Source organism: Leuresthes tenuis, unplaced genomic scaffold (assembly GCF_036924035.1).
Source record: "Leuresthes tenuis unplaced genomic scaffold, fLeuTen1.0.hap1 SCAF_12, whole genome shotgun sequence".
NCBI classification, from domain to species: Eukaryota; Metazoa; Chordata; class Actinopteri; order Atheriniformes; family Atherinopsidae; genus Leuresthes; species Leuresthes tenuis.
In genome coordinates, this window is record NW_027325366.1 from 16,751,515 (window position 1) to 16,764,669 (window position 13,155).

Sequence of the window (13,155 nt, forward strand, 5' to 3'; positions counted from 1 at the left end):
AAACATCTGTTCAGTATTTTAACATAAAAGTGTTTGATTGTGAGGCATTAAAAGCCACAAAATGCAACGGGTCCATCAGACCCACAAACACTGGCTGAGTAACAACAATATGAACATCACACAAGGGTTAAAGCCTGAGTATCTTGTGTATGAGGTTATTTTCATTTAGTCAGTGATCCCTGCCGTTGACACAGGGATGACAACATTGCTTCACACAAAGACTACACTGGCTTGAGGAAATGAGTTCTTTCATGAAAACCAAAATGTAACATCCCAAAATGCACTCCTCCCCTGTGTTTATTGGTTTGGTTACCAGTTAGATAGCAACGGGACCTGAGGCTGTGTAAACTGTTTTTTTTCTGAAATAAAGTCATTTGGTGAACTTTACTAAACCACCACTACTACAGTAAAAGCACAACAAAACATGACTGAATTCAAAGGTGTTTACATTTGCTTTTATTAACAGGCCAGTCCAGTTTTAGAACAGTTTGGTTTTCCCAGATTCAGTTAATCATGACTGACTAATTCAAAGAGAGAACTTTCTAGATTTCCATATCACATCCATCCATCCATCCATTTTCTATACCGTCAATCCATCAGTCGGGTAGCGGATAGGCTGGAGCCTATCCCAGCAGTCATCGGGCGAAAGACGAGGTACTCCCTGGACAGGACGCCAGTCATATCACATCCGTTTAATTTTTTTTTACAATATTGCAAATGTATTGCAAAATGATGCCATTTGATTTTAATTTTTCTCTTATCCTCTGACAAAAGAAGCAGATTGCCTTCCTTGGATTGGCTCATGTTGGTCTTTTGAAATGTCAGCAGTAAAATTAATCAAAATGCAAAAACGCACCTTTTGAACTTGTCCTGCATTGACTAGATTGATTTGCATGGATAGTTTAATCTTGCATGAATGAAATGAGTGAAATCAGGCTTAAGTTTTAGCTCTCTTTTCATCTCAGGCTGAGGCATCTCTATGCAGAACTACTGGTTTCAGTTTTAAACCCCTTCCGCCTCTCTCACACTTTCTGTTGCTCTCACTCCCTTTTCATCTCACTCCCCTCCACCCCATTTACTTAATCCAACAAGTGAGGATCCTTCTTTTGCACATCCCTCTGAGTTGAGTTATAGATGTCTGCTGGAATTCTATTTCCCCTCATCCATTTTACTGTTTAATCGATGAGGATGACAGAGAGCAGGTGCAGCCGCTGCGTGTGTTAGAGCCAGCAGGGACGGTGTGTGGTGCACTAGGACCGGGGAGAGATTCCACTCATCGTGAGCATTGCAACTACAGAGCGGAGCTGTGAAGGAAACCCCCCACTGGATCCGGCGATTATATCCATACATTTTTTTTCCTCCACATCTCCACCGCGGCGCGGCTGAGCTGGGATCGCACCAAGGAGTGCGTTTTGGCACCCAGAGGATTAGTAATTGAGCACGATTTGCGTAAAAGTCAGCTTTCAGATATTTTGGGGAAGAGGTTGTCATTTATCAGCTTCGCCCAATATCTTTTATTATTTTTCACGGGATTTAGTAGTAGAATCTTTTCCATACCCATCATCCTTTTTCTTTTTTTCTTTTTTTTCTTTCAAGCGCGCAAAGTCACATCTGCGTAGGAGAGCTCTTGGCGCACTTCTTCTCCACTGGACAGAAACAAAATCTCCATTCTTGTGTTTGGATTTAAACCGGACGATTGGCTGAATGGGTGACCTCGCTGAAACACAGACTATCCCCGGCTTGCACCCACTGAATGGAAACCTTTTCCTCTTTGTTGACCAGGAGTTGTGATGTCCAAAGCTCTCCCCACTGACTGACACACGGCGTCGTACCATTTTGGAATCGAGTTGAAGGTAGGCCAATTTGCTCCTTGGCTTGCGGACATAATACGGTTTTTCATAGCATTTTATAAAGTTTGCAGACCTCATTTAAACTGGTTCTAGGATTGCTACAGTGAAACATTGATGGACAGTGACTCTGGGTTTATCTCGCATACTTGCGGTAGTTATCCTAGATAAACCACGGTGGTGGAGATGTAATAGGCAATTATTCAGTTTTAAAAAGCCCCTGGGCCGGCCCAACGCTTTAAGAAGAAGTTCAGCACCTGTCACTGTTGCAGCAATGAAATTTGTTCGATTCAAATAAGCTACACACGTTCTGGAAAGCGGTGGATAAATAATTAACCAAGCTATACGTGTCGCAGTGTGAGAGCAAATCTCAATGTCTGTCTTTTTCGGACTGAATCACTCTATTTTCCACATTTGGCTCTCAATGTGTTTGCTCAGGAGCTCACGGTGAAGCCTCTGCACTGCAGTCTCGTACACCGGTCTCACTGGAGCTCACTCAGGAGAGGATTTAGATAAAGGTGTAAGCGAAACGGCAGCTTCCCCTGTGGGCAGTCTACCAGTAATCCTTATTATATGCACAATCCTGTCTTTATAAAGGCTGCTAGTTGTACTGAGGCAACGATTTAACAATGAAACAAAGAAGAAATAGCACAAAAGAAAAACTTATGTTCGCTCTTTAACTACCCCCTACCTTGCTTGCTTACACAGCAACACGCCAGTGATACAGTTTTAAATCATTCTGTATTTGTGTGTATGTGCGCGCGTGTCACTGCAGTTACAATCTCAACTACCAAAACACGCACGTTTTCAATATTATTGTTATTACTATTATTATTATTATTATTATTATTACTACTACTATTATTACTATCATTATATTTCCCCCCCAAAGTGTTGCCATGACACAAATTTGAACCATTTTGGAATCCCAGCTCAATGCTTAATCAGCGCGGATTCTGACAGGATTCAGCTTTGTGCCATTTCGACCTACTGTACGAGTTACCCACGGGGACAAACAGGGCGGCCCAATGGGTGGAACCGTGCAAATACCGACGCATGACGCAGGAATCTGAGTGAGGGAAGATGATGATCCCATTTCTAGTAGTGCTCCTGGATTGCTTGGATCACCAGTCTTTTTTTTATTTATGCACTTTTTTTGTGCGGTTACCCTTTAAGCAAGTCGTTGGGAAGACAGTGTGGGAGATCTATCAGTCAGTGACTGTTGAGCTGATCACGAACGTGTGCTTTAACTGAACGTGTGCAAGCTTGAGTTTAGTCTCAGGCACACACACACGCACATACATACACGCACACACATATACACTCGAGTGCGCGTGCATGCATGAGCGCGGACACCTATTGGCCGTTGAGATTGAATCAGACGACCAGTGCTTTCTCTCTGGTTGCTCCCTGGGCTACAATTTGGGAAGACAACAAGCCCGGGCATATATACCGTTTTCACTTTTAAATTTGTCAGATGACCTACAACTATCTCAGCTGGACGTGCAGCGGCCAGTTAGAGGTGAGCCACTTCTACAACTCACGCTGTTAAAATAGAAAGTCTTGAGACAGAATGTGTCCGTGCGTCGTTGGATTTTTTTGGTGTAATTTGATGAGCACAGGACCTCAATGAATTCGTGAAGTCACTTCTGTCTGATGTTGCAAAGTGCCGCAGATAGCTGGCAGGCTGTCGCTCCTGCCAGCAGCGCCTAGTCATACGGAAGATGACAGGAACTGTCCGTGGTGCTGAAACAGACAGCTCTTTTGTTCGTCTGTCCTCATTTCGTTAGTTGGAGTGTTTCTTTACCACAATAACTCTTCCATGGCTTCTATTCCATTTTGTGTTTAAATATTTGAACAGCAAGTGAACCGCATGTGTCATAAATTAACATTTGATATTTGCTGTAAAGAAAATATGTGTTCTTTGTAATGATCGTTTTAAAACGCGGCCAAAAAAGACAGAATACAGACTAACTACCCTGTCCTCATAATTGGCCAACATAGCATTTGTTCAACTGCTTGTAATTTATACTAAAATGTTTCATACATATTTCATTTAACTCATTCTGATTGACACATCAATTCCCGCAGCTGTACTACATTCTGCCATATCCCGTAGCCCATTTTTTCATAGTTTTGGCTCTGAATCACAGTGTTGACATTGTTTTGTTGTTTTGAATCCATCAGATGAGTATCATGAAGTGACACTTGTACAACAAACATCACTGTGATGCCTTGAGGACCACTTATGTCTATTTACAGAAAACAATTTCTTCCCGATTTTTATTCAGTTATTATTTATTTAATTGTAGTACATTGAGGTACGTTTTTCAAATCACACTAAAATGTATGATGATGGGCCACAGAATGTTAAGTTTGTTAAGGCAGTTTAAACAACATTTCCAGTACTGAGTGCTGATTGTCTTCTATTAAAAGCATTTTTCATGCTCTAATTTCTTTTTGGGCCCCACAGGATTAAACACACAATGCCTGATACAAAGTGCAGGGTGCACACCATGTCTACTATAAACACAGTTGGGAAACTGATATACAGCTCAAGAGGAAATCAAATTAACTCTGGGGGTGCTGTGACAGCTACTGTGAGCCCAATAATTGACTGCATTGCTTTTTTGTGATCACTGCTGCTCAGTATCTATGAATGTGCATGGTATTATGTGTATATCAAAATATCTGCACGTGTACTTGATAAAACCAAGGTTCTCTTAAGAGTTGCTCTACAATGATCAGTGGAACCGTCTCTTGGCAGTTTTCTTGTGTGTTAAAGCCAATTTGTCAGGAAGAAATAGCTGGTGGAGTTGCCCTGAACTGGACTTATGTTGGTGATGGATAACGTGTGGGCTTTCCTTTAACACTGATTGAATTAGGCCATCCCACAGACCCAATCGCTCTCCTAAGGAGTGAAGGTGATCCTGTGGTGATGTTTATCAATAAGCGGGTGGTTGGAGTGTAAGTGGTTGTGTTGCTTGGGGTAGACAGCCGGTGATGAGGAAGGAGAACACGCTTAGGGAGAGTTCCACTGATCACACAGCAGATTGGGAGCCCTTGGTGCTAACGTCTGTCAGTCCCTGCCGTAGGGGGAGATAGGGGTTGAGCCACACAGAGTTGACCCAGAAGCACACAATGGGCCAACCTCAGGTCACTTTCCATACAAAGACTGCTCTGAGTGGCTGCTTTTTTAGTTTTGTTATTGGTATCTTTTACATATATATGTGTGTGTCACAAGCCCTTACCATTCACTTATTTTATCAATTTGCTGGAGCTGTGATCAGGTGACAAGACAGATTCAAAGCAAAGCATTGTGCAAGCATCCAGCATTTTGATGGCTTTGTTTTGAAGGCTGGTTGCTTTGACGTGGACCCCCATGAGGCCACTGGCAGCTGAGCTCCCACTGTGGCAGATTGATATTTGTAATTTAAGGGAAGCTGTCATACAGCAGCCTACAGATGGAGAGAGCTGCAGAGGCATGCAGTCAATTAAACATGGTTTGTTTCGAAATAATCATTTCTAATCAGCTCAAAGCTTGAAAATACATACTGCTACACAAAAGTACGTCATAACACATACACACACAGATGTTTATTCCAAAGTGTTGACAGGGGATATATGCTTTTAGCTTATCTGCTCTCCAGTGCAGTCCCTGGGAGCACAAGATCACAGCAAAGAGGGCAGGTCAGTGATTTGTGTCTCTGCTGTAGAAAAGGCTGTGAGATAGGTTGAGCTCTAATTCATTCATTCCCACTGATGTGTACACACATGTCCGCATTCATGTTGTTTTCATCACTGAACTATTGGAAGTGATATTTGGCATGGTTGTGTCTTAAGGACACACATCTTTCTTGACAAATTGATCGACAATAAAGCATAAATAAAGAGCACGGACAGAATGCTGCTTGATTAACTGCCTTTCAAAAGAGCCAAACATACACAATAAATAAGGCTTCCATCTCACAAATAAGAACAATGGCATTTAGATGCTGGTTTGATGACCTTCAAGCTTGAACTCAGTTTATATATGCACTTATAGGTTTAAGTTATAGTTAAACCTAGTGATTATGTGTTTAGAGCACAATAACTGAGCATTTTCTCTACTTGCAATATATGGACTGTTTTGGGAGGGGAGGAAGGGCAAGGCTTTAAAAGGGTAGAGAAGACTTGTAGTCAAGCTAAGACTGTGGGAGCCCTGGTGGCTTTTTACTCCCCCTGCATTGTTTTGTGAAATTGTTGTTTACAGCAGTTAGCTATAATCATAACAGCCCAATTCCACTTTAAATTCATATGTCCGCTCGGTGACAGTGGAATAATGAAAAGCAGGAGAGGTCAAATTTAGTTCAAATTTCGTCTTCTTGCTCTTGACATGAGATGACAATAAGAAGATAAAGCAGACAGACTAACCTCAGTCATTTCAAGTTTTAAAGTTGCCATATAGGGCTTTCAAGCAAGAATTATTTTTTTAAATCAAATTGTGTCCTTCCACCCTGGTAAGAAATCTAGCCAAGAACTGGTCTGCAGCCTGCAGCTGGGTGATTTGGAGTCTGTGCTGCTGCCCAGTCAGATGATCTAAAAGTTTTTTGTCAGGTATTTGTCAGATTTGTTTTAAGTCAACTGTAAAACAGAAAATGTGTTCATTGGAATAATTTTAGGATGTGAAGATTCTCAAAACTTAACAATGTACTATCCACGTCAGATTTCTCTTAGATTGTGAGGAGAAAGCTTAAATATGTAATTATTTCTGTTTTGCTAATGCTTTTTGTCCATTTTTCACTTCAGTCCCAGAAAATAACCACAATCAGACATGTTGATGCGACAGACCACAGGGTACTTGGTAATGGATACTTGAACTTACCTTGAGTGATTTCTCCCCTCTGATAAACTCTCTGACATTATCGCTTTCTCAGCAAATAGCATAGATCCAACTACACTGACACCCTCTTTACTCTCTCCTTCATCCTTTGAATCATGCTGCTCTGCCCATAGTTTCTACCTGGAAGACTTTTTAATGAAACTTTGCTTTTCATTTAACTGTACTTTAACTGTACAGCTGTCGATGTGGTTCACAAAGTGAGACCTGTCAAGGTGCAGAGCAAGGCTTTTTAATTCAATCACCTAAAACCGTAACGTGTCAACCATTTCAATATTTTAACTAAAGTGATGCTGATTTTGTACCTTAGTTGTAGGTCACCTTTGTCGTTGTTCAGGAAAGTGACACGTAAAGACTAATGAGTGTAAAAAGTTAAATAAAGGTAGAACTCTGAGTTCATAGTGAGGATCACAAATTTTAAACTTGGTGTTACTATGGAGCATTGAAGGTCTATTCAATCTTTAAATGGGTTTACTCAAAATCTCCCTCTAACTTATTTGCAAACAATGATGTTTTTTCAGGCATATATTTTTGACTTTTTTTTGGAGACCATGAAGTGGTCTTGTTGATTTTGGGATCAGGCTAAAAAAAATCAGTTTTACGGTTTCTATAACTGTTTCTTAGGGGAAACAATAGATTAAAAAGTAATTGAAAAGCCTAATTGTTTTTAAAGAATATTTTGTAAAAGCTTTATGAATGATTGACTGTCAAGGTTAAAGCCTCTACCCTTTGCACTGTAATAGTAGTACAAAACCTCTTGGGTAAGATATAATAATGAAATCATCATCAACCTTTTCCTAAGCTGTTTTTTTTTTTTTAATTCTATTTAGTCATTAATTTCACAGGGAGAGTGCCAGAGTTATAGCCAAAAGGCAGGACAGGTGTTAGAAAGTCACCCAAAAAACAGAACATAGAATGTTAAAAATCAAATCAAAGAGTCAAAATCTGCAGGTTTTTTTGCTTCAATAGAAGAAAAAAAACACCTTCATCAAAAAAATAAAAAAGTCTCATGTAAAAATTAAAAAGACTTTTTGAACTCTCACAGAGCTCACAAGTTTGTCTAAAAGTCCTTGGTTAGGAGTGATTCAGATCAGCTTTTTAAGCAAGGAGTCGATCAAAACTTTTAACTTGATAAACAGAAGATTTTTTTTATGTGTGTGTGTCTGTATGTATGTCATCGTTGGACAGTTGGCCTAATCACAGATTTTAGTTTCTACTAACATAGCGTGATTACTAATGCTATTTCATGAGTTGAACATTTCTACTTTATAAATTGCAATCCATCTTTTAAATGCAACCCACAAAGGCCAGCTTGTTATTATGACATATTGTATTATACATTGATATTTATATAGAAGCTCAGCAATTCCTGTGATTGCTAACAAGAGTATACAAGTCGGCGCATTGGTTGGCATGTAAATTTGTCATAAATCTGACAAAAAATAACAATAACTACTAGAACTCAGTTAACTGACAAAAATAAAATGATTTTCAGTGGACAGTCACTGTGATGTTGTTCCAGTTGCAGAATGGTCTTGATCTCTTTCTTTTCTGGCGTTATAGCGTTATTGCTGGGTAGGAAATGTGAGCCTATCTCAGATGAGATCAACCACAAACATTATCCCTGCACAATCTCATGTGTAGCGTTTCATTCAGCATCTGGAGACTATTTCCCCCACCTCTTTGTCTGTCACATTTTTCCTTCTGCTTAAGACACACTTAAGCCTCTTAAAAGACTTCCTCCGTACCCCTAACATTTTTTCCAATAAGCGGCTCTATTAAAGACTAAAAAATACTGTGAATAATATATTTATATTTTCTTCAGTGCATTTTCATAAAATGAAATTGCCAACAGGAAAAAAAAAACCTTGAGCTTTATCAGTATGTTGCCAGATCACATATTCATTTGGGCCTTTTTGAAAGATGACAAAGTAAATATACGTACATTAAGTTTACAGGACGTGTTGCCCTGTTAGCTGCTTCATGCAAGTGAACATGAAAAAACTGTCTGGACAATGTTGATTATTTCTCAGATGGTTATGTCAGGTATTGGATCAAGCTCAAGTGGGTCTTATTCCTGACCTCATTCTTATTAGTTTCTCCCTCGCTCTTCACATGTTGGTTTTAGCCTTGCTATAAAAGACAGAGGGTAGACCACACCAGCTGTAATGGAATCATTCCCTCAGCTGTCAGTTTGCATTGGTTCTGGGCAAATCCTAGCAATGTCCCCTGGGACAAGAAATGAAATATGAACAGTCTCAACGCACGTGCACTTACAATACACACAACTGAAAAAAATGACGGACTGTAATGTATGAAATACTCTTCTCTGTCTTTCTCTGTGACACATAACACTTTCACACACAAGACTAGCCCTGGCAAATTGCCTTGTCTTACAGGATGAGATTGTATTTAAAGGTGTAATTTAATAATCTCTGTGGTTGCAGAATTGGTTTGGGAAGAGAATCACAGGGATGGCAATCCTTGGAGACTTAGATGCTCAAAATCCCAGAGCTAGAATTTATTTGCAAAAAAATTGTTTTCAGGAATTTTCAAGATCAGATTTACTCCAAACAGAAAAATTTGAATTAATGCTCTCTTGGTGAGATTCTAAACTGACATTGACAGTGAGTGTGAGCAGACATGGCGATTTGTCTAGTTTGTCTCTGTGTTGGTGTTGTGACAGACTACCTATTCAGGGTGTACCCTCCTTCTGGCAGCCAGGATAGGCTCCACCCCCCCCCCCCCCCCCCCCCCACAAACCTGAACAGGATAAAGCAGGTATGGAAACTGAATGAATGAATGGATCTCTTGGAGGAATGGACCAAAACAAATAAAGAAAAGAAAAAAAAACAGAAAGACAGAGAAAACCAACTTTCTCCCCATTTTCCTTTGCTTTGTTCATGAACATGTTGCTGAAATCCTCTCAGATGGCCCCAGCTCAGAGCTTAAAAGAAGTAAAGACTGAAACACTGACACAAGGTCATGCCAGAATTGGCAAGGGAGAAAGGAAAGATAACTGCAATAAGAGGAAAAACGAAAAAAGGTGTTTCCTTAAGCTAAAACACTAAAACTGAAACTGCCCTGTTACGTCGTCAGCTGCAGTGGCCTGTGGTATGGCGCAATGAGTCTCTGGGGAGTGGGGACTGACATATATTGCACTGTTTTGAACAGCCGTCTCTGTTGTAGGAGCACATTGTGTTCAGGATGCTAGCTATTTGTGCCATTGGTCAGTAATGAGAGGGAGCCAAATCCCAGCCAACTGTTAAAGGCCTTTAAACACACTTCCAATCAAGTTTACACAAAAACACACTCATGGCAGCAGTGTAGTGCATTAGAGAGTCTCCTTGTCAGAGGATGAGCTGAAATTTGAATTCATAGATGTTCAGATCTTATAATGAACAAACACACATGCTTTTCAAGTATGTGTAATGATGGATGACCACTGAGTGTCTCAGTTTGTTAGAGCTGTGACATTGATGCGTGTTTGTCGAAGGTCAGTGACATCAGCGTGTCTGTTCATCTTGTATATGCTCTTGTGTGTGTGTGCCCATGCACACTGATTTGACACACAGGGCCCAGTCAGTCCTGTTCTTGGCTCCAACAGTGATCTGGCACTTCTCCTAGTCCTGCAGCTCCTGCCATGCTTGCCTCCCTCTCTCCTGCTGCCTCTCCTCCTCCTTCTCCTCCTCTCATCCTTTTTTTCTCCCTCCATCCACACATCAGTGCAGATCAGCCTGCCCAGGCCTTGCAGGTTGTCAAGAGAAAAATAAAAGAAGTGGAGACATAGACAGAGACAGCGAGAAAGCACTCACTACACCTTTACCCGTGGCTCTCCTCGTATGTCTCCTCATCTAGGGCTGTTTTGTAATGGTTTTGCTCTCATATGACAGAAATATGGTAAAATTATTAAGCCAAATATCATACTCCACACGGAAGATGTTGAACACATGGGCTGTGAAGAGCTGTGGCTATTTCCATGCCAGGGTTGCAATCCACAAAGCCCCCCTCCGTATTCCTTTGGAAAATCCTTGAATAACCTCACAGCAGGGAAACTCACATTCACGCACACACAAACACACATGCACTGCTGCACTGTTGAACAGTTCTGTTTCTGTTCACATAAATCTTGTAATAAGATTCCATCTGAGATAACTGGACTGCTCCCTGCAGGGCCTTTACGCTTCTCGGAGACCCATAGCAGCTGCACTATGGATACGGCCGTGGTTGGAGAACAATCAATGATACTGACTGTGTATGTGCGTTTGTGTGTATCGAGGATTTTAAATACCATTTCTGAATCACCAGAACTAAGTAGGAGCTGGACATTAAATTTTAACAGCCACTTTGAGCTTTCAAAAGCAGAAACGACTTTTTGAAAAGCCAGATTGTTTTGAATACAATGGTTTCAATGTTTGTATTATTCATATTTTCAAAAAAGACATGTATTACCTTACCTACCCTACAGAGTATCCCAAGTAGAAATAGTACAACCTCAATTAGAAAAAAGTTTGAACAATGAATCAATGAAATCATTCGCAAATTTCATACAGCAATATTGTATTTGCAATTGAACATAGAAAACTTATCCGATTTTTAAAGTGAGACTATTTATCATTCCCTGAAAATGATCAGCTCATCTTGAATTTGATGGTAGCAACACATATATGGAATGAAAAAAAAAAACAGCTGAGGGAATATGTTGCAACTAATTTGATTATTGGGAACAGGTTAGCAACATTGTTGGGTATAAAAAGAGCACCTTAGAGAGGCAGACTCTGCAAAAACCTGTCTACACTTTGAAAACATTTTGAGCATCATGAAGTGCAAAATGTGGCAAAGAAGACTGTTGAGCAGCAAGAATCCCATATCAGACATGAAAGAGACAACATTCCTCTCCCAAAGCTCTAAAAACTGCTCACCTCAGTTCAAAGACATTTACAGACTGTTGTTAAAGGAAGATGCTACACAGTGATACATATGGCTAAAAAAAAAAAGAGACAGATGCAAGTAAAACAGATGCTTCTTTTTTTGACCTGCTAACAATTACTCAACTAATTGTTGCACCTGTTCAGTTATCAATTTCTTTCATTTAAAACAAACTAAAGCAGTCTAAGGGAATGAATGTAAATGCATTTTTCCCCTAAACAGTCTCTTGTTGTAAATGTGATCACTGTATACAAATTATCATACTTGTAAATTACACAATGCATCATTTCGCGTAAAAGATGTGGTAATCAGACACTCACTGTACATCAAAATACATCTCTGGAGCATTTATGCAAAAGAGAAAAAAATCTACAAGTGAGTGTTGAATGTTGTAGTTGAACTCGTTATCCTTTTGTTTCTGAGACACTGGGTGACTACAGTGAAATGCACACTGTAAAGAGGGTAAAACATGTTAGGGGAGGCTGAAGGTCACTAAAATGTGCTTATGAGGTGTAATTCACGCACAGGAGGGGTGGAGTAAGGCGGGTTAGTGTTGATAACATCAGCACATGTTCAGTTAAACGTTCCCAGTGTTACCTCCATCCATCTCCAGTGAATGTGTGATACCGGTCACCCACATGCCCACAAACTGCTTTTTTTTATTATTGTGAGTGTGTTTGGGACTAGTGGTTGGCTGGAGGTGCTGTTCTGCAACACCCATACACTGCTCCCATTGGTTCAGATGCTGATAAAGCCCCCATATCTTTCACTGACCAAAGAGGCAGCACCTTCAGCTCTTTGGAGGCAGTCCAGTTTATGAAAGAAGACTTTTCTGTTTCTCTCAGTTCAAGCCTCTATCAGAGCTGTTGGTGTACCCAAACTTTGGTAAGTTTCTATGGTGCATTTGTTGTGTGTGATTTAGTTCCTTTTCTGGCAGAAACAATTTTAGTTATTGTTTGTGAATGAACAATAAGACATGAAATATCTTCTATTTAAAAATGTATAAAGTTTCTGGAATAATTTTTCATATGTCGCCTCTCCACACTGCTCATTGCATGGCTTGAGATATTGAGTTGCAATTTTATGAAACTCTGAGTCTCATTTTTTTCCAAATCAGCGACAGCAATTTCAAAAGTTTTATTGAGTTTGAAGAAAAAAATCCTCACGAGGAGTTGCTAAGTTCTATCAGAGTGATTAGAACGTTTTGCCTCATAAAGTTTCTTTCTCCATTTCATGTGCAGGCACGGTGATGTTGTGAGAGCTGAGATGAGAAATGAGATGACATTTAATGTCTGCTCCCTGATTCACTGATTGCATTGTCTTAAGGGAATGTAGCCTTTAACAAACAGTTAGCGTTCTCTGCAGTCTGCCTTCTGTTAGACTGATCCCACACCAGATTGACTATTTACTAATCAAAGCAAGACGCTGAAATCTAGAGAATCAATTTCCCAGATTTAAAGTGGGCAGCTATAAAAATAGGGGAGCATCCTTTTAAATTAA

General features: G+C 40.1%; 1 protein-coding gene across 2 annotated transcripts in view; it reads left to right on the top strand.

Moving 5' to 3' along the window:
• Positions 1-1,372: 1,372 nt before the first annotated feature.
• Positions 1,373-13,155, top strand: part of il1rapl1a (interleukin 1 receptor accessory protein-like 1a) — a 169,612-nt gene continuing 157,829 nt past the window's right edge. For both annotated transcript variants that reach the window (XM_072396672.1, XM_072396674.1), the window contains exon 1: positions 1,373-1,853. The gene's annotated coding sequence lies outside the window, so the exon portion shown is untranslated. The remainder of the gene's footprint in view (positions 1,854-13,155) is intronic.